Source organism: Harpia harpyja, chromosome 6, assembly GCF_026419915.1.
Source record: "Harpia harpyja isolate bHarHar1 chromosome 6, bHarHar1 primary haplotype, whole genome shotgun sequence".
In the NCBI taxonomy this organism is placed as follows: Eukaryota; Metazoa; Chordata; class Aves; order Accipitriformes; family Accipitridae; genus Harpia; species Harpia harpyja.
In genome coordinates, this window is record NC_068945.1 from 69369881 (window position 1) to 69393577 (window position 23697).

At 44.5% G+C, this 23697-nt stretch overlaps 1 protein-coding gene across 4 annotated transcripts in view; it reads left to right on the forward strand.

The window, feature by feature from the left end:
* UBE2H (ubiquitin conjugating enzyme E2 H) overlaps positions 1–23697 on the forward strand; it is a 55714-nt gene that overhangs the window by 2953 nt on the left and 29064 nt on the right. The window contains exon 1 of one of the 4 annotated variants that reach the window (XM_052789808.1): positions 20324–20342. The exons of the other annotated variants lie outside the window; for them this stretch is intronic. The gene's annotated coding sequence lies outside the window, so the exon portion shown is untranslated. Of the gene's footprint in view, positions 1–20323; positions 20343–23697 lie in introns of those variants that run through there. 4 annotated transcript variants of the gene reach the window in all.

A 23697-nucleotide genomic window follows, 5' to 3' on the forward strand; every position in this document is an offset into this window, starting at 1 on the left:
TGCAAACGCTGGGGAAGGGCCTGCAGCGGGGAGCCACGCTGCCTTCCTCCCCTCTTGGGGGGCTGCTGCCCCCCACCATGCTCGCTGAAGTTTCCTGCATGACCCGTGTACCCGCAGAGGTGTGTGTGGGGGGGCACTGCCTGCACCCCACCTGCAAGCACAGCTTTGCAGGAAGGCTCCGTGCCCCCCAAAACACCTCGGGGACCCGCTCGCCGGTGGCTTGGACGCGCAGGGGTATCCCACGGGCCTGTCGGGAAACGCTCAAGGCTAGGCTTCTCCAGGTAGCCCCCAGCCCGGACATCCCCTCTCTGGGGACTTTGGGGTGCCAGAACTGGGGGCGGCGGGGGGGATTCCATCCGCCGTTTCCCCCCAGTTTTTGGGTGAGCTGCCGGCCTTGGAGCCGTGTTTGCAGGCAAGAGGCCTCGGGCAGAGCTCGCAACTCCGCGGATTGGCTGCTCTGTTACTACCCGGAAACCGGGACCGGGGCGGAGCGAGCCAGCAGCTGATGGGGTGCCCCAGCCCTGGTGTTTACACCCATGGGGGAACGCACCCCAGCACCCCACAGCCCCCCCCCCCCACCACCCAAGACCGCGGGGCGGTTGGCCGCCGGCTGCGGCGGTTCCAAGCCGGGGTTTATTGTTCTGCGCCGGGGAGCAACACGGACGCTCCAGGGCGAGCTGTTTGCAGCCTCCCCTTGGACGGGAGTTTATTTTGTGCTGATTTATTTTCCTCCTTTTGTGGATAGATGCTCCTGGCTGGGTTGTAGTCCCCGAGCTCTATTTTTAAGCATCGGAGCTGGAAAAGGGAAGTGTCACCCTGTTCTGTGCATGAAAGGAATTATAAATAGTGCCCAGCTTCATTTGAATCTCCCTGTTCTGACCAGTTTACAGAGCTGAACGTTTGTAACGCGTGTCAGAGCTACCGGGGAGCGTAATATGCGGAGCGTTGCACTCCCTTCTAATTTTAGGCTCGTCCTGAGTCAAGGAGAATAAAGGTACAAAGCTCCTTAGTTTACCTGTGAAGTATTTTGTAATTGCAAAACTCCCCATGTTTGCTCCACTGAGATCGGCTGAGGCAAAGGGTAGGACACAGTTTACATTTGGGATAAATTCCTTTTTATGTTCATTATAGGCTTACACCGCACTTATCATCCTACTTGAACATCTTCCAAGAGTTGCGTTGAGCAATACGACGGTCACGTGGCTTTGTTCTCTTTGGCCTGTCCCCAGGGGAAGAGCATGTGTGCTGGAATGTCTTGTTTTGGTAGGGTTTGGTGGTGTTTCGTTGTTGATTTTTTTTTTTTTTTTTTTTAAAGGATAGACATTTCTGGAAACTTTTACAAGTCAGAATGTAAATTTTCAAATGTCATGCTACACTTCTTTCTGCTCTACTTCTGGGGCTCCGTTTTAATGAGGTCTCCAGGGATGAGGGTAATCGCATGGTGGTACTTCAAAACGCACAAAGATGTGGCAACGGCCCCGTTTCAGAACTGGGAGAGCCCCCCTTCCCCCAAAGCAGTCAGAAATGCTGGCACAGGTTGTGGCTTATAAATAAAATCCAGTTAAACGCAGCTCAGAATGTATAGTGCTACCTGCCGTTAGAAGAACTTTAAATCCACGGATCGTTCTGCCAACGCCAAACCAACTAGAGGAAAAAAATAAATAAATCATCTTTGTTGCCTAAATGACAACTTTCAAGGGTGTCATCTTGCTGCTTTTAGAGCTGAATGTGGCGTCTTTGCTGGCGGCTGGATTTTTTTCCCCCGAAAGGACGGGCTCTTGGCTGGAACTGTAAGTTCACTCTTCCATTGTTGCCTTGTCAGTTTGATCGCAGAGGCTATTGAAGCTCGGGCTTGTCGAACAGACCTGAAAGCGCAGTGCACCTGCTTAATCATATAATTACGATGGTCATTGAGATTAAGCTGTAGAATATGAATTTGGTTAAGATGGCTTGGAGCAGAGTGCCTGTTCTAGCTTGACATTCCGGCCCTATTTAATATAAGAAAAATAAAGCCTTTGTTTTGCTCTGCATTTGGGTAATTTTAACTATTTCTCCATTTCATTCCCCAGACTCTGAGCGGTGATTTTGGTATTCTGAATAGTATGGCAGTCGTCTTTAGGATTATGATTATGGTACCCAGTTCTTAACACTAAACTGGTATTAGATTACTAAAAGCTGATCAAACAAATTGTGGAGGCTGTTTCTTTGTAGTAACAGTTTTAAAAAAAAAAAGTGCATGCAGGATTTCAGTAAAACAAGTGGCTTGCCTTGTAAAATGGTGTCCCTGCTCTCCTTTCTGCTGCTCTGCCTAGAAGGGTGTGCTTGATATTTCTTCTGTCTTTTCTAGTGAAGCTATACTGTGATCTAGGCAGGCTTGTATTTGTAGTAGGTGATTGTTTTTAAGTGTCATCATGACTATCTTACAATCCCGGCAAGCTTTTGGAAATGCATCTCGCTGAGTGCACTCCCACGTGTTCAACATTTCTTAGCAGCAGCAGCCAATAACGTTAGCTTCGCGCATGGTTGCGAATCTTGCAAACCCTTTAAAGTCTTAATATGTAGGATTAAGGAGAAGATGCCCCCTGATGAGGCTCTGTATTGTTTCATTTGCCAGGGAAATACTACATTTAATCTTCATGTAAGTACAGCTTGTGTTTTGTCCTTGCGTTATCGCTGTGCACTGGCATTAAAATTATGTTCTTTTTTTAAAAACATAAAAACCAATCTTATGAAAAGCTTGTAAGCAAAGCCTTGAGGTTGCTGGATGCTTGCTTTGTTGATATTCGAGTGGCAAGCAGGAGGAGCTGACCCGTGTTGTGCTGCTGCCTTCCTCTCTTGAGCTCATGGAAAGCAGAGGTGTGCTCTTTCAGAGTGTTTTCTTATTTTGCTTTTAGAATAACATTAATTAATTGCTCCTTCAAATACATGCTTAATTGCTGTCTTACATTGTGCCTACCTGTTGCACCTGGAGCAGGTTGAGCAGACTGTTAATCTGGAAGCCGAGGGAGTAAATCCTGCAAGGTGCCGAGCGTCTCCTTCGGAGGGTTGGGCGCGCACGGAGCTCACACCGCTGGATCGCTCTGGGATGAAGGTGGTGGCAGCTCGCTCCTTGGAGGTTCCAGGTTTGCTGCCTCCGCGTGAATGCCGGCAGCGAGGTGTGATGCCTGAGGACAAGGGGGGCTGCCTGAGGGCAGAGGTGGTGGTTGGCAATCCTGCCCTCCTCCCGAAGGGGCAGCTCGCTGCACAGGCTTTCACTTCTTGGGCAGGGTCCCGGTCCTGGACCCTTCTGCCCTTCCCTGTCCTGTATCCTGTTGCAAGCAAAAGCAAAGGAGTGCTTAAATTGAGAGTCCTTATAGGCTTTTTCTCCCCAATTGTTTTCTTACATTTTTTTCTTCAAGCAAGGTAAAGCAGCAGGAGTTCAGCTGTTGGGAAGGGTGCATCTGAAACCACCCCAGCTTAGAGCAATTGCTGGTTGCAGTATAACTTAATGTTGTCGGCACCTGTTGGTACTTGGTGCCCTTCTTAAACTGTGATTTAATTGGAGTCATAACTAGGATAAACACATAACAGGTTCTTGTTAAGGCAGGAAAGTGCCCGCAGTTAAAGCGACAGGCTCCTGTATGGAGTGGGTTCCTAGCCAAATAGCTATCCGTTTTACTGTCTGCTTAAATTAGAGGTGATGTGATGCTGAGGGAGAGGTGTCTGAATTTTCTGCTTTGCTCTCCTGCAGTTCCGGACATTCTTCTGGCAGCAAAGATGAGAGATTGCTGAATAACATTTTTTTAATATTGAATGTGAATTATATATGTGGGTGTGCATATAGGAGTTCAGTGTTTCATTGTGTGTCTTATTGTGTGCATTCAGCTTCCCTCCATTTCCCTGTGGATTTTGTCCATGTATTTCTGGAATAATGAACATAGAGCGTTGCTCTTTGTTTTTCTTCACCAAAATAGAGCTCGCGTGACTGAAGAATCATACGACCTTGCCATCTCTAGTTTCTACTAGGTCATGCAGCCTGTGTGCCGGTGCCTGTCGATTCTAGCAGGGAGCTTGCGGACAAACTGCCCTCACCATTAGAAAACGCCCCGTGTGATGGATCTTCTACCACATCCCAGGGAAATGGTCTGAGTTAGTTTTATTGCTGGCAGAACCATGCGGTTTTCACTTTTTTTTTTTTTTTTTTTCTCCCTACTAATTTTTTATTCCTTTTTCCCACCTTCTTGGGATGTTCAGAATTGTTTGTCCCTTGATGCTGATACACACTGAATACTGGTCAGCCGTTGCAGAGAAGTACAAGCACTTACTCATGACTAAGGCAATCTCTGCTTAGTCTTCACCAAGCTCTTCCCTCTCCTGTCCCTGCTCAGTCCCTTCGGCCTTGTGACCACTCACCTCTAAATGCTATCTCCTCATCTTCAGTCTCCATCTTCTTCCAGTTCCTCAGACTCTCTGATAATGATCTGTCTGAGATTGAGGGTGGATTTAGTCTCTTGGAAGAAGGTGATTTCACTGCCTCTTGGGCTTGTGTAGCCATTAATGATTCTCAGCAAACTGGGGCTGGTACTGGATTCAGGACTAAGATACTATTTTTTTTTTTTGGTTGGTTGGTTTTTTTTTTTGTTACCATTGCAGCTTCTAAGAGCTGTCCCCTAGTCTTAAATCATTTGACTTATTCCCTGGAGCAAATTGATTCAGCCTTGCAAGAGAAGCCAAATCACTCACAGTCCATTTTCTTGGCATTTAGGTGTTTCAAATCAGGTAGAGGGCTGGATCTGCGTGTATCGTTTTTAAACCGAGGTGGTGGTGGTCTGTCAACACTAATACCTTTTGAACTGCGAATTACAGAGCATGCCTGTATATTCTGCATGATCCACATACAGGAAAGTGCAGGAGGTGGTGTAGACTTCCAGATATTCGTGACTCATTGTGAGGAAGGGATAGCCATTTTCAGTCATTTTCAGAGGGTCAAATGCTGCTTTCCAGAAATGACTGCATTTTACTGGTGCGTGCCTTCCTTGGACTAAATGCTAGAAGAAAGAACCATAAAATATTTTCTTTGAGATTGTACAAACAGAGTGTCTGGGTGGATTATTCTGAAATGTTTTGCACTATCTGGCTGTAGCTGGCTTAAATTCTTTTTTGTGATACTCCCTTAAAAATGAATGTTTTAAATTTGTGTTAATGTTTTTGTTAGGAAAAGTCTGCATTTATGACAGTTGCTGCCCTTTAGGGGAGCTTAACCCTGGAGGCATTTGTCATCCCCTGTGAAAGGTTGAGGTTAAAAGCTGGCAGCTGATTGTTAGATAAATTTTACATTATTTCCAAATTCCAGTGGGCTTTTCACCTGGCCTTGAGCGCTCTCTCCTGCGAGAGCGGTGGTGGGGGACTTAGCATGTAAATTATAGATGTGCAAATCATTGCTGCCTTCCCGACTGCCTGGGTACTCTCTGTGTAACAGCTGATTGTTTCTAGTCAGTCGTCTGTGGACCTTTTATAATGACTGTATTGGGACAGACTATATTCTAACGGAGGTGAACAAGAGGGGATGAAGTAGTGGTATGCATAATGAATGAATGGTATTGAGAGAGGATGAATAGTGTCCAGTCTGCCTGCTCCTGGCCCCTGAGCAAGGTGTGACATTGAAAGGTAAGCTTAAGCATGTTTGTACTGGAGAGAGAGACTCTGGCGGGCCATAAAGTGTGAGATTTAGACTAAAACCAAACAAGGTTTAGGATAGGATCAGGTACTTACCCAGGTGTCAAGCATACCTCCTGAAAAAGGTAAAAATCAGCATGTGGTACTAAAGCGGGCCTGCATGTCCCTGATTAACCTCCAGAGTGGTGGATTAATAGATGCAGAGTTGAAAAGATTGATAAATTATTAACTTAAGCACTTTGGCATTTCTTGGTGGGCTCTGTTACTTTATTTTGTCTTGACAGTGGCAGGACCAGGTGTGCTCTGGAGCTGCGAAGCAATATGTCGGGGCAGGGGCGAATGTCCGGTGAGACACCTGTTCTTTTGCAGCAGAAAAGCTGGATGAGAACGTAAACCCAGATGGTCTGCTGAGGTCTGACCAGAGGTTGAAAATCACTTTACTCTTAAAGGTGTTTCTAGATCGAAATGGTATTTTAAAACTGTGCTACAAAGCTATTTGATCACCAGTGTGGACATGGTTGAGGAATTAAGGCTCATCTTGGTTTTAGGGGCAAATGAAGCTGCTCCTTTAAGTCTCGCTCAGTCAAGTGTGAATAGTTTGAAGCCACATCTTTTTTTATTTTGAAAAGAACCAGGCTTGGCGTTTAAATGCATTTGGGGAGGGGGGCTGTTGGCTTTATAAAACACGGTATCAGCCTCGGGAGATCTGCACTGAGAGGAACCTGGTGCTTTTGAAACGTGGAGGAACAGAACATGGCATGGAGGTGGTGATAGATGAAGTCCAAAACTTGCCTTTGTGTCCTGGCTGTTTCCAAGCTGTTTTGTTTGGGGAAAGTTTTGTTTTGTTTTTCTTTTTTTTCCTTCCTTTTCTTTCTTGTCTTTCTTTTTAAGGGTGGGGAAAGGTTTCTCTGTGATGATACATTCCATGAAAGCTGCTTCATCAGGGGAAGCTGGTGGAAGCTAATGCTCTGTTACACTCTCCTTTCTGCTGAAGGCAAATGAAACCGGTTATGTTTTTCTTCTGTCTAATACCATTAATTCAAACTCACTGACCTTCCCCCTCAAATCTTCAAAGCCAACACAGCTGAATATGAATGTGTGCAGGGTGCTGGTTTCATGTAGCAGCGAGGCAAGTTTTAAACCTCACAATAACTGGGCTGCTTTCATGCTGAGCTCATGTTCTGCGCGAGAGATGTGTCCATGTTGATGGTACTTGGGAGCAGTCCTCCATAGCGGAGTGTTGTGATACTTCTTGAAGGCATCTACTTCACGCTCGGCAGTGGCAGTTGCAGTTCACTTGGACAAGAACGACATGTCGTGGACTGATTTCTGCAAAAGTTTTGGTGATGGCCTTGCTTTGTAATCCTCTAATTTGTATGACAGGATTGTAAAGTAAACAAAGCTGAAATAAACAAACAACCCTTCTAGGAGTGAAGCACTTATCCTGGAAATGTCAAATCTAACTGCAATGTGACTCAGCATGGTTACACTGACTTACTCCTCGGTGCTACTGAAGCCACCTCCTACTTTTTTTTTTTTTTTTTTTTTTCTTTTAAGGCTTTCAACCTGCCACTGTGTCAGTTGTGAAATGAGGGAAGCAGTGAAAATAAGGAAGCTAAATGATCGGTGTTTTGTTGAACAGGCCTGGCATCATAAGTAACTTAATACTCCTGGCCTAGGGGAGGAATCTGTGCATGGTTATTGGGGTAAGCTTAGATCCCAAGAGAAGAATGTGGCTTTGAGAGACTGGGGGGGACTACGCTCAGTTGAAAAGTTGAGATGTCAGAAATCAGATCCTTGTAACTCACTACCGGAGTCTGCGTTCCTTGAAAGGGAAGGTATGCGAGGAGGTGTTAACTCACCCTTCTTGTGGCTGATAGGAACAACTGCACCCTCCAAGTGAGCTTACAGCTAGTGCTGCTTCACGCTTTTTAAAAAACTGTGGACGCCATAATGAACTCCTGTGCTTTGTGTAAAGCTCCAAGGTCGTGGATTTAAACAGATTCTGGTGTGCTGCAACTGCTGAGAAAGTCATAAGTTAGTCATAATCCTTTTTTTTTTTTTTTTTTATTACTTCATGGTTTCTGCCATGTTTTCTTTTGTTTGATGTTGGCAGTGTGACCAGAAGGTTGCCATGAAAAGGTAAGTTTAAATACTTGCCTTGTTTGGATCAAGGAGGAGGAGATTTCGCCGGTAAATAGCCATGCTCTGATAACTTTGCAGAAGGCAAAAGCAGTGCATTTTACACGTGGAGAAGAGCCACAGCATTAGTGGCTGGGGTGGGGGGATCTCAAAACACTAGTTGTGGTTAAGTGCAAGATTGAAGAAATATACCCCCACGGCTTCAGCAAATTATTTAAACTGCAAACCCTATTTTAGGTTTTGGTCACTGCTTGAATTTCCCCGGTATAGTATTGAGACTTCCATCTTGCCAAATGAAACAAAAAATATTGTAAAATTGAAATGATTAGCAATAATGTACTCAGAATGTTCAGCCCTTGCATCTATGAGAAGGCACTATTTTGCTTTTAAAAGCATGCCACAAATGTGCGTATGCTCTGAAAGAAATAAGAAAATTTGCTGACCCACTGAAATGAACTTGATGTTCAGTCCTGCAAAGCTTATTGACCACTGCACAATTAAACCATCTGCCCATCCTCTGTTGCTGAACTCAATTTTACAGATTTAGAGTATAGATTGTTTAGGAGAGGGGTGTGTTTGATTCTCGGTGTATGTTGAAGCTAGAGGATTAGATTCTTGTGTTCGGATTCGGAGCGATCAAATGCCAATGTGGGAGCTCCTCTCCCTGAGCTGCTTTACATGGGTTCCTGCAGACACATGTTTATTTGTGCAGATCTTCAGGTGCGGTCCGTTGCCTCACCTTTACAGTGACTTCTACTTGCTGAAAATTTGTCCCTTCACACTGACCTGCTGTAGCTTTTTAAATGTCAGTTCTCTGGAAAAAGAAAAAAAATCTTTTGTCACTTCAGCATGATGCATTGGAAAAAGATTCAAGGTTAAGCAAAGATGATTTGCCTGTTACGCCTCTTTAGTCATAGCAAGAAATGTGTTCTGTGGGGTTATTGTCTGCGTGGGGATCCTAGCGAAGGCGATGTGAGGCTGTCATGCAAAGGTGCCTCGAGAGAGCGCAGGTGCTGCTGGTGCCTCTTCTCAGTGTTGTACACGTGGCTTTGGGGCCTTACGAACTGTTTTGCTCTGTTTTTCTCTGAAGTTGGTTGTGCAAGTGGGGATTGTGTATGAGAAGAGCTTATATTATAACTGGCTAGTTTAAGTCTGAACCAGCGTCTCTGTCTTGTTAGAGCCAAAAGTTTTACTCGTCTGCTGATGAATATTGCTTTTGATGTAGTTTCGGTTTGGGTTTTTTTGGGGGGGACTTCAGTTTATCTGTTTGCAAGGGCTTCCTGCTCGGTGTGGCTGGGGTGCAACGGGATTCTTCAGGGTCAGGAGTTGCATTAGAGTGGTTTGGTTTTTTTTTTAAGAGAGTCTCGGAATACGTGCAGCTAGTAGCAAGTGAGTCCTTAAATTGTCCTCTGTGCCTCTCAGTGGCTTCCAAAGTCACAGGTTTCTTTGCTGCTACCTGAAGTTCAGTGTAATTAGGACACTTCAGGATATTCTGTGTGCAACTCTTCCCAGTTTTCTGCAGATTTGGAAGGCACAAGAAGCAAGTCTTAAGATAGGTGAACTTCATAATCCTCTGTAGGTTTTGTTTTATTTCAGATAGCAGCTGGAGATCTGTTGCTGAGCATCCAGGGAAAGGCTGCACACTCAGGTGTATGGTGCTACAATGTTGAAGGCTTCTACTCTCCTTTACAAGGTGCTTCAAACAGCAGAAAAGCCCTTTCAAGGAAAGAGGGTCCTGAGCTGGCAGGTTATGTGCTTCTGCAGATAAGTGTGCCTTGTCACTGATGTTAGTTTTCTCTTGCTAGTTTTCCTTAATACACAAAAATTGTGGTCAAGAGCATGTAAAACACCCAGGGCGAGAATGTTCCCCTAATTCTTGCAAGATAGAGGATGGATCAAAAGCTGAAACCTCTTGGCTCAGTCAAAGCTGTTGTATATAGGTGTGAATTGATAACTACTTTTCACCATTTGGTTCTCCTGAAGTCACCCAAATACCATCAGGACTTTGCAGTGTGCACGTTCTTCTCTTAGGAACTGAATGAAGCTGACCAGGCTGCCACATGCGTCACAGAAACCCACATCAACTGTTTTTAGGTCATTACCAGACTGGACTAAATTTAGCATATGAGCCAGAAGTGTGAGGCTTTGTATCCAGCCTCCTGCCTGGTCCCTATTTCTGGGCTGTCTGCATGGGCCGTGCCCTACAACCGGTCATACATCCGCTGAAGATGAGAGGTGAAATTCCTCCTGTCTGCTTTTTCTTTTTAATCACACAGAGCAGGGACACCGCTGAGGTTTGTTTGCAAAGTTCCTGAGTAACACCATATGAAGAGCAGATGGAGTTGTAGGGAAGAGCACAGGCAGTTTGCTGAACTAGTAGTAGGACGTGGAGCTTCTCACCTCGTGGATGATGGGCTTGAGTCCCGTCTAGGGTTGACAGTGGCTCCCAGTGGCCAAGAGGAGAAGCCTGTCCGGTTTTTGGTTGTCCCTGTGTCCATTGGCCGTAGCCCAAAAGTTGTGGACTGCTGAACTCAGGTTGCTGCTGGAGATCAGCACAGGTTTGGGGGGTAGGAACAACTCGTGCTCAGAGTGAAGGGGGAAGCACTTTTCTCATTAACCTTAAAATACATTTCAAGTGGGGAGTGTTCCCACCTCCTTTCTTTTGAGCCCTGCATCTCTGTTAAAAAAGATGGCAGAGATGAGTAAGGGCGGGGGGAAATAAGTCATTCTGACAGTACAAGGGAAAATTTCAAGGCTGCTGGGAACAGTGTGCTGGTTCTGCAGTTCCAAGCTGTCCTTTAACTTCCTTGGTGGTTTCGGGATTCTGTTTATTTGCAGTAGCACACTGGTTAATTGGGGGTTTTCTGTGGATTACTAATATTGTCATCAAAAATGGCTTAAAGTGTGTCAGGTCTGCTTAATTCTGATTTATTAAAGAAGGCTGCGATAAAAGTGTGTCTTTGAAACTCTTGCTGGGTCTGCCGGAGGTCACCTGTAATTCAGAGCATCTGGTGGAGGTCAGCGCCAGGCTTTTTGTTCTGTAGTGGTGTAAGCTTTGGGGTTTTTTTTTCAGCTCATCTCTGAAGGAGGAGATACTTCAAACTCAGTGACAAAATCCCACTTTTCAGGCAGCTGCACCCACTAACGACTAAACCGTGTTAATTAATTTTTAGTGCAGTTGCAGTAGTGTTCCTTTGTCCCTTCTATATAGTGACCCAAACAGATGATGTCAAGGAATCTTCTGTTTCAGCCGAATTTAACTAATTATAAGAAAGCACTGCCTTCACTCTCCAAAGCTCAGTAACACAGTCCAAAAGCTCGGAATAGCAGTGGTCTAACAATAGCATTTATATTGATAGTGTGGCTTGTATTACAGTGATGTATGCAAAACTCGATTACAAAGTTCAGTTTCAAATTGACTGGTTTTTTGATCCATGTAACAAACTTCACATATTGTTATTCCTGCAGGAAACCTTGAGGCAAGTGTTCTTCCTGCAGCTACCAGAAATATGTGGACATAAATTGGGATGGCTAATTTGTAAAACTCCCCTGGGCTCTGTCTTCAGATAACTGATGTGCTTCTCGTTAGGGAGTTGAGAGGGAAGGGGGATAATTAAGCCTGAGCAGATGTGCTAGAACAAGCTCTTGGATCATAAGCAAAAGGGCTGGGTGATGAGGAGCTCCTGGCTCTAGCAGATGGAAACTCCTGTCCTGGTCCCCCTCTCCAAGTGGATTTGCTGCTTCTGCTGGGTAGGAAGCTTTGCTCTGAAGAGCTTTAAAATGGCCAGCTCTGAGAGCACCTTCCAAATCCTTCCAGGGAAACTTCCCAGTCTCTCTCCAGCCCTTCCATCTGTACAGCTCAGAGGTTGTTTCAGAGGAAACTGCTGGGCCACAGCGATGAGGACTATGTGTTCCTGTGTTTTAGCAACACCCTCTGCTGTTCTGCTGGTCATGTTTTAAAAAAAACTACCTTTTTTTCCCTTCCTCTGATTGTGGTGGTGTTGCTTGTGCTGGAGCAGCTTTAATGAACCCCTGCCTTCCTGTGAGATGCTAAGATCGGAGGCTTTGCATAGCTAGAGAAAGCCGCGGTGCTTGAGAAATAGCCTGGACGACTTGCTTTTGCTTCTGGTGCAGCTGCTGAGCGAAGGCCTGGTCTTCAAAGCCTGGAAACTGTTTAAAAAAAAAAAAAAAAAAAAAGAAAAGGTATTTGACATGACTGAATGCAGCGTGGTGGGTGTCCCAGGGTGAGGGAGGGCACCCTCCATTCTGGGCACCAGTGCCACCCCGGCTCTGCCTCGCCGCGGTTTTGTTGATGGCTGGCGAGCTCAGGCCTGCTGGTGCATTCACATCTACAAACAAAGCCCCAAATGCTTTGTTAGGCTCCTTCCTTGGCAACCTTTCTGCAGCGTCCCTAAAGCTTGCCTTTCCGTTGCACAAGGAAGCTCGTGTGGGGATCATTGTTAGTCTCCAAGTATGGCTCTTTCATGTCTTCCTCTCAAACACAATGTATCTTTATACCTTAAAATTCAGGAAAATCCTGCGCAGTTAATCCTTTGGGAAAGGCCAAAAACCCCTCGGAAGCGCTTGAGACTTTTAAGAATACTTGTTCACAGGCGAGTATTTAACTTCTTGGTGCAAAAGCCAACAGTAGGAGCTGGATGCAAGAGGAATTGCTGAGACTAATGGAAGCACCAGCCTGATTTAAATTTCCAAGGCTGATAAGAAGTGAACGTTTTACAGGTGGTTTGGTGATTAACCGACAAAGCCGTGCCATGTTTGCAGTTAAGAGTTAGTGGCTTGGTGGATGGGAAACAGCATGTATTGACCCTCTGCCTAACCTTGGAAATGTGTGTCTGTCAGTATTTTCTCAAGACTGATACATACAGTGTAAGCCAACCTGACTTGGAGTAGGTAGAAAGCTGAGTGATAGACCCATCTTTATAAACTAAAACTTCAAATACAGATGGCCAAATGGACTGAACAAAATAGAGCTGGGGCAAAACCACTTGCCTTGTGCATCTTGTCTGTTTACAGCCAGCACTGGGACGTTGGATCTGTTTATGGGATCTATTGAGGAAGAACTGAATAGGCTACAGTGCCCCATTGCTCTCATTACTTAGTAAGAATAAAGGGGATGATTGATTTAATATTGACAACAATGGCATATTGGACTGTTGTAGGCATTTGTGTACAAAACTGTGGCATGCAGGAAGCTCCTACACCTTTTCTTTTAGCAAAACTGAACTGCAGTTTCGTGGTATGTGGGACTGTTTGGTGTTTTCTCTTTATATTGCAGGTGACCTAGAAAGAAAGAAAACAGTGTCTATAATTTTCAGCTGCTGTAACCAAGGTCTGAAAGGTGCTTGTTCCTAAATCATGGGGGTTTTTTCTGCTTTGGTTTCACAGAAAACAGTGTACGGTCTGTGTTGGAAACAGCAGTTGTGGTTGTCATAACTTCACCGGTTCTGTGATTCAGATATGGAGTAAAGTCATCTCTCTTACTCTGTCCTTCAGGTCATTTGTTTGGGATAAAAAAAACCCAACAACATTGTGTGTAAAATCCTGTCTGAGCTGTTCCTTTAAAACATTGTTCCTAAGATGCCTTTTAACAAAACCAAGGAGGAGAGAAGCAAATCTGATCTCTCCAGATGTTCTGGCAGGCTCTGGCAGGACTCCTTGCTGTAGCGCAGAGAAGAGGACAAACCTGATCCTCATGGTTTTGCAAGCGGTCTATAAAAGGCATACTGCCCTTAGCTTCCCCATCGCTGTTTTCGGATGTGCCCTTACAAGTGTGGGTGCTGTATCAACAGACTTGTAAATGACAGCATTTTCTTAACGGACATATCGGCGTACGCCCCTTTGCATAGGCAAGAGGTAGACAGTCCCAAGGGTGATGTTCATCCTGATGATTTTCCACCTGCTAGTGAGCCAGTCTGTGCATTGTCTGCTGAACCCAAGAATCAGCAGAAGAGCAGAATTTAACTTGTTCTTGAAAAAGCGTATTTCTAATGAAGTGGTTTGGAAGGAACAGAAATCCACAGGTGCCTCGGGGTATGATCCACCCTGAAACAAACACCTGTATCTGATAGAGCATTGTGTGTTGCTTCAGATTGCGCTGTTACAGATGGTGGGACGTCTGGATTGAAGCCACACAATTACTTTTCCCCTGTGTTACTTGAGGTCAAGGGAATTGTGCTAATCTCTAGCTTAATTTCCAAATTCAGTTTGCTTTTATTTCCTACACCCATGCTATAGAAATACAAGTGTTTTCTGAGATTTGTTTTAAAACTCGTTTCTTTGAGGACTAGCAGATAACAACCCTCCTCCAGGAAGGCTCAGAAATGCTTGAGCTTCTGGCTCAAGTAGCAAAGTATTCTGTAACAAAGAAATGTCAGTTGTGCTCTATTCTTCAGAGGGAGAAATAATTTCCAAAATGTCTTTGAGAGACTTTATTGCCATCCTGGTTGGTACAGAAAACACCCAGATGGGTGGCAGTTCGCTACTAGGATTTTTGATATTAAGCATATAAGCTCAGGATGTTAATTGTTGTTGAATGCTTAAAGTTGAAGAAGCTTTGTGAGGACCAGTGCTGCTTAATTTTCACTGGCACTGTCCACTTCAATGCTTGCTCTGGGCTCTGAGTCTTATTTACAGTTTGAGCACAGCTTGCTCTAGCTGGCATTTCACATAGTTGTTGCTGTCTCAATTCTGAAGACTATAGTTTACAAAATCCTTTAAAAAAACCCCAGTGCAGGTGTGACCTCAGTGAGCAAGAAATAAATCAAGTATTTCCGTGTACTCTCGCATCTGCTGGTGTGGGGTTGGAAGGAACTCTGCAAAACAATGCTATGCTGTAGATAGTTTAGTATCCTTGGTGTAAGAGGTGCTTATGGAGCAGCTTTGTCTTTTGTTCCTGCTCCAGTGTTTCAGATACTCTGCTCCAGCTGTCGGCTCCATTAGGTTTATAGCAAAGGTCAGCAAAGCAAACCTTTTCCATAGATCTGGTTTTAAAGCACGTGGAAGCAGTACATCTAAGTAGGTGCCCCACAGCTATCTTTCCAGTCACGTTGCCAAACCCTTTTGTACTTGTTAGAAAGGCAGCCCGAGCAACTAACCGTCTTGCTCTCATCGCATATGCTTATCACATGGACCAGTTCTTGGTGTGTTGCCAGGGGTTTTGTGCTAAACCAGCACTTCCTGGTGAGTCTCACCTCTGTTGTGCCTGTAAACAAAAACAAAAAAAAAAAAAAAGGAAAAATCCCACTGAGTTATGTTCCTGGCAGGTCATGGAGAACTGTCGTGATATGTTATCCTGATTCCAAGGGAGTGGGATCCTTGACAGGGCTTTAAATGTGTTTCCTCCCCCGCCCTGATGTTTTAATAGTTCAAGCTTGAGTTTGTTTGTGTGAAGCCTCTTTCAGAAAGGACTTCAGGATTTTTGTTGAAGAGACATCCTGGTGTGAAGTGTTTATTAAAGCAATTCTCAGGATTCCCATATTTAACGCTTTCTCAATTCAGTGTTATTGATGTAGCTCAGGCTGATGCAGCATATCAGCATCCTCTCGGTGAGTCTCTGTGGCCCAGTTCAGCATCCCTTGCAGTCCAGAAAAGATCCTGGTAAAGGGGAGCAAAGAGGATGCGGACTCTGGTTCCAGAACTGGTAACTGCTCTGTGCCAAAGCATCTTAAAATTAAGCTTATCTTCAACAGAATATATAACTCTGAATTTACCAGGATGAAAATATTTGCTTTGACACTTTGTCCTTCCCCCCATTAAACTCTTTATCTTGTTTAAAATCAAGAACTTGAGATACTTCTAGATTTTTTTCCTAAATAAAAACTCTTGCCAAAGCTCAGCTGCTGACCTCCTCTGCATCTGTCTGCTTTGACTACAAACATGTCACGTCCCAAGGGCTTTACAGCCTGAGGAGATGGTTGGTTGTACATTTGGGGTTTTATGTTGCTGTGGCAGAGGTGGCTTGACGTGTTTGCAGTTTCTAAATGACTGTGTAGGTTTGTTGGAGTAAAAAAGCATTTCAGTAAAGTCTACAGAAACCTAAAACAAACTTCACATGAGGGAAGAGGCCACATCTTAAAATAATACATGTCTTTGGGAAGTCTGAATTAGTGAAGTATTCCAAATGCATGAATTTTGCCTTTAACAGACCTGGTACATTCCTGTAAAACATGTGATGGGCCACAGCCCCCCCAAATGCAGTTAAATCTTAAGCTTGGTGCCAGGTCTAGCACACATTTGGGGTCACACTCTCAATTCTGTGGTTTTACAACCACAGTTTCTCTTTCAGAAGCATTTTGGCACTTGTTGAATCCTCACAAAGAGGAAATCGACTGTACCCAACACAACTGGAAAAAGAAACGATTGCATTTTCTCCTTCTGATATTTCACTTAAAATGCACTTGAAATTTTTCACTTGTTTGAGAAGTTTGTTATTCGTGCGTTAAATACTCTGTTCCTACCAGTATGTACAATCACCATGGTAACAAACTTCTCTTGATGGAAGCTTTAGCAATGCAAACATTATATCTAGTGGTTTAGCGTAGAGACAGATGTATGGCCATGTAAACTACTACTGCTGTCGTCTTCAATGCTTCTGGATCTGACTCTGGTTTCCCCCGTGACTGACTTTAAATGTCAGCGTAGTGAATTCTGTAGCGTCTGGCTTGGTGGCTGGCTGAGAGCGCAAAGTTCCCGATTATTTCTGCCTTGTTCACGCCAGGTGAGCAGCTTGTATTGAACTCTTCTGGAAGGCTCGAGCATCTGGTCAGAGGAGACCAGTGCAATGGTATCGTGGGGACATTTTCACCTCTCCGGTTATCCCAGAGAAACCCAGGGCCTTACATTCCTGTATCATGGCTCTGCACGTTGTCTTCCTTGCTAGTCCTTTCTGGTAGGACGTCTTCCTCAAACTGTGCAGTCATCTCCAGCTAGGATCCATTTAAGGAGTTTGCTAATTGGCAGTTGCTTATAATTACGGACTGATTGCACTTAAATTCTCTCGGATCTTCGTGTGTCCTCTTTTACTGAGATTCAAAGAAATCTTGTGCTTGTGGAGGTGATGCTATGTTGCATTATGGTCATGCACAGGAACATCAGTTAAGCTGTATTGATCACAACTTCATTCCTACTCCCTTTCATCAAGTCCAGTCCGCTCCTTTCATGTTTAAAAATCTTGTGTGCCAGCTTCTTCTCATCTTGACTAATGCATCTCCCTGCCTTTCTCAAGCAGCACCTCAGCATCCTTTGTGTAGTTTCAAACCATTTGCTTGCAATGTGCTGCTCCTGGAACTGACCAGCACCATGCGTAGCACCGAAACACGGTCATCTCGCAAGCAAAGCTCCGCTGCAATGCAAATCAGAAGCTGTCACCCTGGCCCCATACATGTTCTCCTCCTGAATTGCGTTTGGCTAACGATACCTAGTAAAACGAGGGCCTGATGCTAGTACATGTTGTATTCTTCCTTGTCTGTAAATGCAAATGAATTGCTCAGTAATCAGGACCACAAAACTGGAGCTTGGCTACAGTGCTCATTACCTACTGTCAAAATGACACTGATTGTATTCCCATCTAATCTGGTTGTGAAGGAGCACTTGGTGCCACTGCTGCAATTAGATGTTGACCCATCCAGTGGAAGCTTGAGAACACAGTTTTAAACAAGTTTATTCCAATTTGTTTTCTCTATGGCAAAAAAAAAAAGTATCTGTCTGCTATCTCTTTTTCTAAACAAGTTGAAACTTTTCAAGGGAACAGCACAGAGTTGGGGAGGGCAGTGAATTAATTTGTTTTCTGAAGGAAAAGGGCAGTATTATTCAATCCAGCATGGTATGAGATGTACCTTGTTGTCTTTTTGTGGTGGTTCCCTTCACTTCTGGTGAGGGAAGACAAGGAAAGACCAGGTTTGAAGCCTGGAGTGTAGGAAAAACACTGACTTAATTTCTAATTGGTTCATAGCAGGGAACTCGTATGCAGTGTCTTCTGGGGAAAGCTGGCTTTTCCTTCTACCTTTTCCTTATTACTCCAGTTTCTTGGCACAAAGTTTAGTGGGGAGTGGCCAGACGTAAATCCTCAAGAGCTCCAAAAAAAGCAAGCCAGACTGGAGTGCTTGCTGGAGCAGCAGTTCCTTCTCCCCAAACCCCCGATCACACTCGCAAAGGTACCTTTCAGTACATGTGGCTGCACATGGAAAGTGCTTTTTGATGGGGTTGCTGGTGACTAGGGTGTTTATCTTGGGGAAATTTGCCATTCATGATGTGAAATTGTGAAGGGTGTATGCAGAAACTTAAGAATACTCTTTCTTGTGTGATTTCTCATCTCAGTTAAAATCTGGTAGAGAAGCGGTGAGTAAGGGTTGTTTGGTTTTTGGTTTTGGTTTGTTTTTTTTTTTTTTTTAAACAAAGCTACATTTCTAACAAGAAAATGCTTGTGTGCAATAAAATAAGCCAGCAACCAAGCACAGGTTGCTGTTCAGTTATTCATTCGCTATTCCCTCGCTTCCAGAGCATTTTCGGCTGTGATCATAACCAGCTGTCATCTTACAATGAGTGAAACCACCTCTGTGTAATGCTGTCCCTGGTTCACTTGTCGCAGCGGTAAGGAGCGTGGAGGGCTGGGAGAGCTGGTCGTCTTCAGAGCTTTCCACGACTGCCCACAAGTGGCTTGCTGTCCTCCTTCTTTATGCTGTAGGATTTATGTGAGTTTTGTGTCTTTCAAAGCTGTGGGATTCCTGGGCAAGCCCAATTCAGATCAAAGGAAGACTGAGATTTGCCCCAGCTACATGAAGATAAACTGCATATTGCCCCAGTGGTGTCTTCCCTTCTTTGGGCTGCTGCAGACCATGGGGCTGTGGATGCTGACACCAGAAATTGTGCAACACAATGTGCTTTGCAAATAGCGAACCTATTTCTGGTGCTAGAAAACCCCTTTGCTTGAAGCTGGAAACTGTGAGCGGTGCCTTGTGGCAACGGGAATAACTAGCTTGGGGGAAACCAATGGATTTTAATAATCTGAATGGGTTTAGCCTGGAGTTCTCAAGAAGTTTGCAACAAACAGGTTGACTAAAAAGTGCTGCCTTTTGCTGCTTGAAGAAATCACAAGAGCTTGTTTTTCTTTTTAACCTTTTTTGCTTCTGACTAAGCGTCCTTTCTTCTGGCGTGCTCCAGGGATAGACAGAGAAGTGTGAAGAAAGTTAAATGTGAATAAAGGGCAGGGACTTTTACTTGGGGAAAATAAGAATAAATATTCCTGATGCTTAAAGCATAGAAGTCCTGGTGTTGGCTGTGGTTTCACGTGTGCAGCTGGCACCTCGGGTAGCTTGTATCAGATGAAGGCAGGGAGTTCAGAGGAGGCAAGGCAGCCTATGAAGGCTTGGAGGCAGGGAGGCGACTGAGCTGAACTTGCCCTTTTGCTGCCCACGCGTCAGCGTAACCGGTAACGCTGCTAAATCATAGAGCTCCTTACAGATAACTGCAGGTTGTGTAAGTTGTGTAAGTGTGTTGGAGTGGAAGTTGTTCACCTTTGTAAGAAAATAAACATGAATAACCATCAGTCCCAATATTAGAGGCTTTTTATGTTGCAAAATTCTGCTTGCAAATACCTCAGAAGAATTCACACCTCTGATGCCTCGAACAAGCAGAGCGGTACTTTCTGTACCACAAGCAGCTAAAGTGGCTGCATTTCTATCGCACGGGTGGTGTAGCAGCACTCGCTGTCTGCAAAGCTCATTGCAAAGGAAAAAAATCAACTGTATTAACCTTATTTTTAAAACACCCTTTGTCACAAAATATGGTGAGTTATTTTCTCAAAGATGGGTTCTCAACTGCTCAGGTGGCAGAGCTGGATGATTTATTTTTTTTTTAAATATACATAGGTGTAGTCTTACGATTTTCCCTCAAATTCAGAATGTCTTCTTTGGTGAGGTTCTTCACCTGGAAGGATAGCTGTAGACAAGTCTCTGTAGGTAAGAGAGGATATGGCAGAGATCCTTAGAAGGCAGGGACTTGCTTTCTGGTAATCACCATCGACCTTGTATTGAGATGCACATCGATGAATGTACAAGTTTTTTTCCTTGGGGCATTCCAGTTTTCTGCTTTGTCTGCCTCTTTGGGGCAGGCTGCTCGTGGCCATTTGTGTTGCTAGGCTTGCAAAAATATTTTCAGTGAAATATTTTTAGCTGGAAAACTGATTTGCCCAAGCTTATAACTTATGTTAATTTTAAAGAAACTTCATGAAGGGATTTTTTTTTTTCAGGCTAAATGTTTGCCAGGAAAAAGCCACTCAATCCTGCAAACAGACTAGCCATCTGTTGGCCGCGATGTTCATCTGGGATTTTGGGAGATCTGGGTGTGAAGTCAAATCCTAACAATTTTTTTTTTTTTCATTACTGCAGGGGAGATCCAGCCCTACAGTGGTGGGTGGCCCCACACAAGGATGAGGGAATGGGACCTGGACCCTGGGACAGGCAAATCCATAGTGGTCAGTCTATTTCTGACTGATGGTTGGGCAGTCTCTCACTCTCCAGATTTGAAAGGTTTTGTGTGGTTTTTTGTCCCAATGCGGAATGGGCAAAATGCTTTAAATCACTTTTCATTCTGACCGAAGAAACAATTTCCTACGAGCTCAACCCTGAACAATAGAGCCTTGATCTTGATAGGGGGCTGTGGATGTTACTGTAATGCTAATACGTGGTGCGGTTGGCCTTTGCGCTTCTGGCACATTTCAGGCACTATATAGGGAGTCTGTAATCAGCTGCAGAAAAATTCCCTTCTGTCTCTCTCCTAGCAACCCCTTCTGAACTGATATTTGAAAATAAGCTTGCTTTCCATATCATCATCTAAATATTTTCAACACTTCCTGTCATTAAAATTCTCTTAATAGTTTTGGGACTAAGATAATTTATCTTCAGGTCCTCAGGACTCCCTTCTAGTTTCTGTGGTCTTAAGGTAAAGCTTTTGAACTTATTATCTGTTAGAAACCTGACTTGTATCCAGATTTTTCTCTTTTTCTCAACTTTTTCACTGGCTATATTTGACACAAAGTCAAATTAGTATACTGAGATGATAAGGAGATAAAAGCAGCAAGGCCATAAGTCACCTAGACTAGTAGGAGCAAGCTGAGAGTCTTGAAAGGGATTTGGTTGTATTTTTGTTAAGCATTTTAGTGCATGTGATGTGTTACAGGCTGGTTTTGTACCTCTGTAATCTTGACCCAGTATACAAACAGCGTAGCCATGTGCCCTGCTGTGGAAAGAAGGCAGACTGCTTGTACCAGTATGAACCACTGGATTGTCACTAAAATCGAGAACATCGAGGTCTTTATCCATTAACTGCTCGTTCTGTTTCTGTAAATCTGAATAATGAAAAGTGCGGCGAGAGAGAGAGAGTGGGGGCATAGAGGAATTTGTCTGGACAGAGTAGACTAAAACAAGGTGAGGGGTTTTTGGTCTTCCCCATGAATGCTGACTGCATGTTTGAAGTCCTGAGCATTCACAGGAGTGCTTTCTGCACAGATTTACATCAGTAGCCGATGAAAGAGGTGGATGGGAATCCTGGACGCAAACATAGTGAGAACAGTGTGGGGGCTGCTGTGAACAGTCTGGTCACCTTAATTGTGGAAATCTTGCTCCAAATTCTTGATGCTCTTTTCCTGGGGCTTCGTGAAGCTGTATGCAGTTTGCTGAAGACCTGGAGCATTTCTCCTTCCTGGGAGCTACTGGGGCTTGCTGCAGGATCCGGCACCAGGCCTTGTCTAGCTCTGAATGCAGGGGAGGTTTGTTGTGCCCTAGGCACAACTGGGTTCCTTAAGTCTTGTGGGTCTACAAACTGGCAACTCTTTTTTTGGATCTGAGACGGCTGATTAATTGCTGGCCTGTTTGGAATGGGATTCATTTGGGATTTGGTTGTAAGAATTTTGCCTTATGGAAAAAATCTGTCCGAGCTGAGAAAATAGTTGGGTCAGAGCCTGCGTTCTTTACTCTGAGATACATCACCACGAGCTGTGGTGCAGCTTTCTCTGGCAACGTGGTCCCAATAGTCCTCCAAACGTGTCAAGTCCCTTCTGCTGTTCCCCCATGCTTTTCCCTTGTGCTGTTAGGGGGTTCCCTAGTACAGCTTTGTGGGATGGAGAAGCCTTGAGGTCTGCCTTGGGTTCCCGGTCTTCCTGGAGTCCCAGCTTGTGCAATAAATATTTCCTTTTCTGAAGACTTGCTGGAGATGGAAAGAACTCATAGGGTGTAAATGTTCTTGTTTCTGTAATTGCTCCATGCACTTCTCCTGTTAATGCTCTTAATCATTTTATCAGTGGGATTTTGATCCTGGGCATCTCTACCTTTAGAGAAAACTTGGTAGAGAGGGGAAGGGGAAGATGACTCACCCTACTTGTGTTAGAAAGTGGGGGCTCACATGGAATTTACCTCGTGCCTAGGAAAGAGGGCTTCCCCAGCTTCCTCAGTTCTGCTAATGCATTTCCAGAGATTCCCCCTGTGTTGATACAAGGGCTTTATTGCTGAAATTCACTTTGTTTTTAGTCTGTCCTCAAACTCTTGTATGATGTTAATAAACAATGCGATTGTTCCCAAACCTAGCATCTGCATCCCAATACGTATCCCTTTTGTAAACCAAACTCACTTGCTGGGGGTTTTTTGTAGGAATTCTCGGTCCTTGCCACAACAGGAACAGTAATCAAATATGGCACCGCATTGCTTACTAATAGTGTTTTGAATTTGGGAACGCTAGGGCTGAGTCTGAGTGCAGAAAGCTCTGCTTTAATTTATGGTCAGTATTGACTTGCGGAGCAGAAGAGCGTATAAGCTGCAGCTGCTCAGGAGCTCACTCTGAAGATCAGGCTGGGAGAGCTGTTTTTTATTAAGTGGTACTTGATTTAGTCCTAAGTAAAACCATTTGTATTTAACCTGATCCGCGAAGCTGCTGTAAGTGTTAACATACTTCAGTATTAAACGTTTCACTCTTGGGCATCATCATACATGGCAAGTTTGTATAAGAGCCCGTTTCTGACCCTGGAATAGTTATCCATTAAATGAGCGTGTACATTTTCAAAGGAACTTAAAGTCAGTTGAGCCTGTATTTAAAACTTACTGTCACGGTACCAGGTGATGTGAAAAGATCTGGTGACAAGTGTCCCTTAACATCAGGACTGAAGCAAGCTGCAGTACTTCAGTGCTAAGCTAGTCTCTGCAAACCTGTAGGGATGTAGCTTTTCCCAGAGATGGCTTTTAGCAGAGAAATCACTGGCGCTTGGGGCAGTAAGGCATTGATCTGCCCTTTGTGAGCTGCTCTTGGGTGACTGCCAGGTGCAGCGAGCTACTTGCCATTTAACTGTAGGGCAGAGCAGCTTATGCTGAACCAAGAAAACTCTTGAGCCAAAACAAACCGCTATAAACTTTTCTCCCTCCCCATGAGAATGAGGGGAAGAGGGTTATTGCATCCAAATTCTTTTGGAGCTGGCACTGTGGGAAAACTCTGTCCAATCTGGGAGTCATTGTACTTGAGGAACTGTAATAAATACTGACGGACCCCGCAGATGGGACTTGGATCTCCTGTGTACAAGTACGCACACAGACTGCCAGGATTGAATTGGCATTTCTGGATACAGGAGCCTCTTCTCTTAAAGTAGTTTGTGATGCACCTTAAGCAGACTTCATGGATCGTAATGTGAGATCGGGGGTAGGTCTGAGCTGAGAATTACTTGTTCCTGGTGGTAGGTCCCAGCTGGGTCAGGAATATTTAAGTGAGCATGTACATGTGTGCCCAGGCGCATGGGTGTGTGTTTGCTTAGCACCATGAAGGTGCAAGGGTGATCTGCATTATTGCTGCAAAGTGGAGAGCTTCCTGGGCAAATTTTGTGCCTTGAAAGCAGAAAACCTTTTG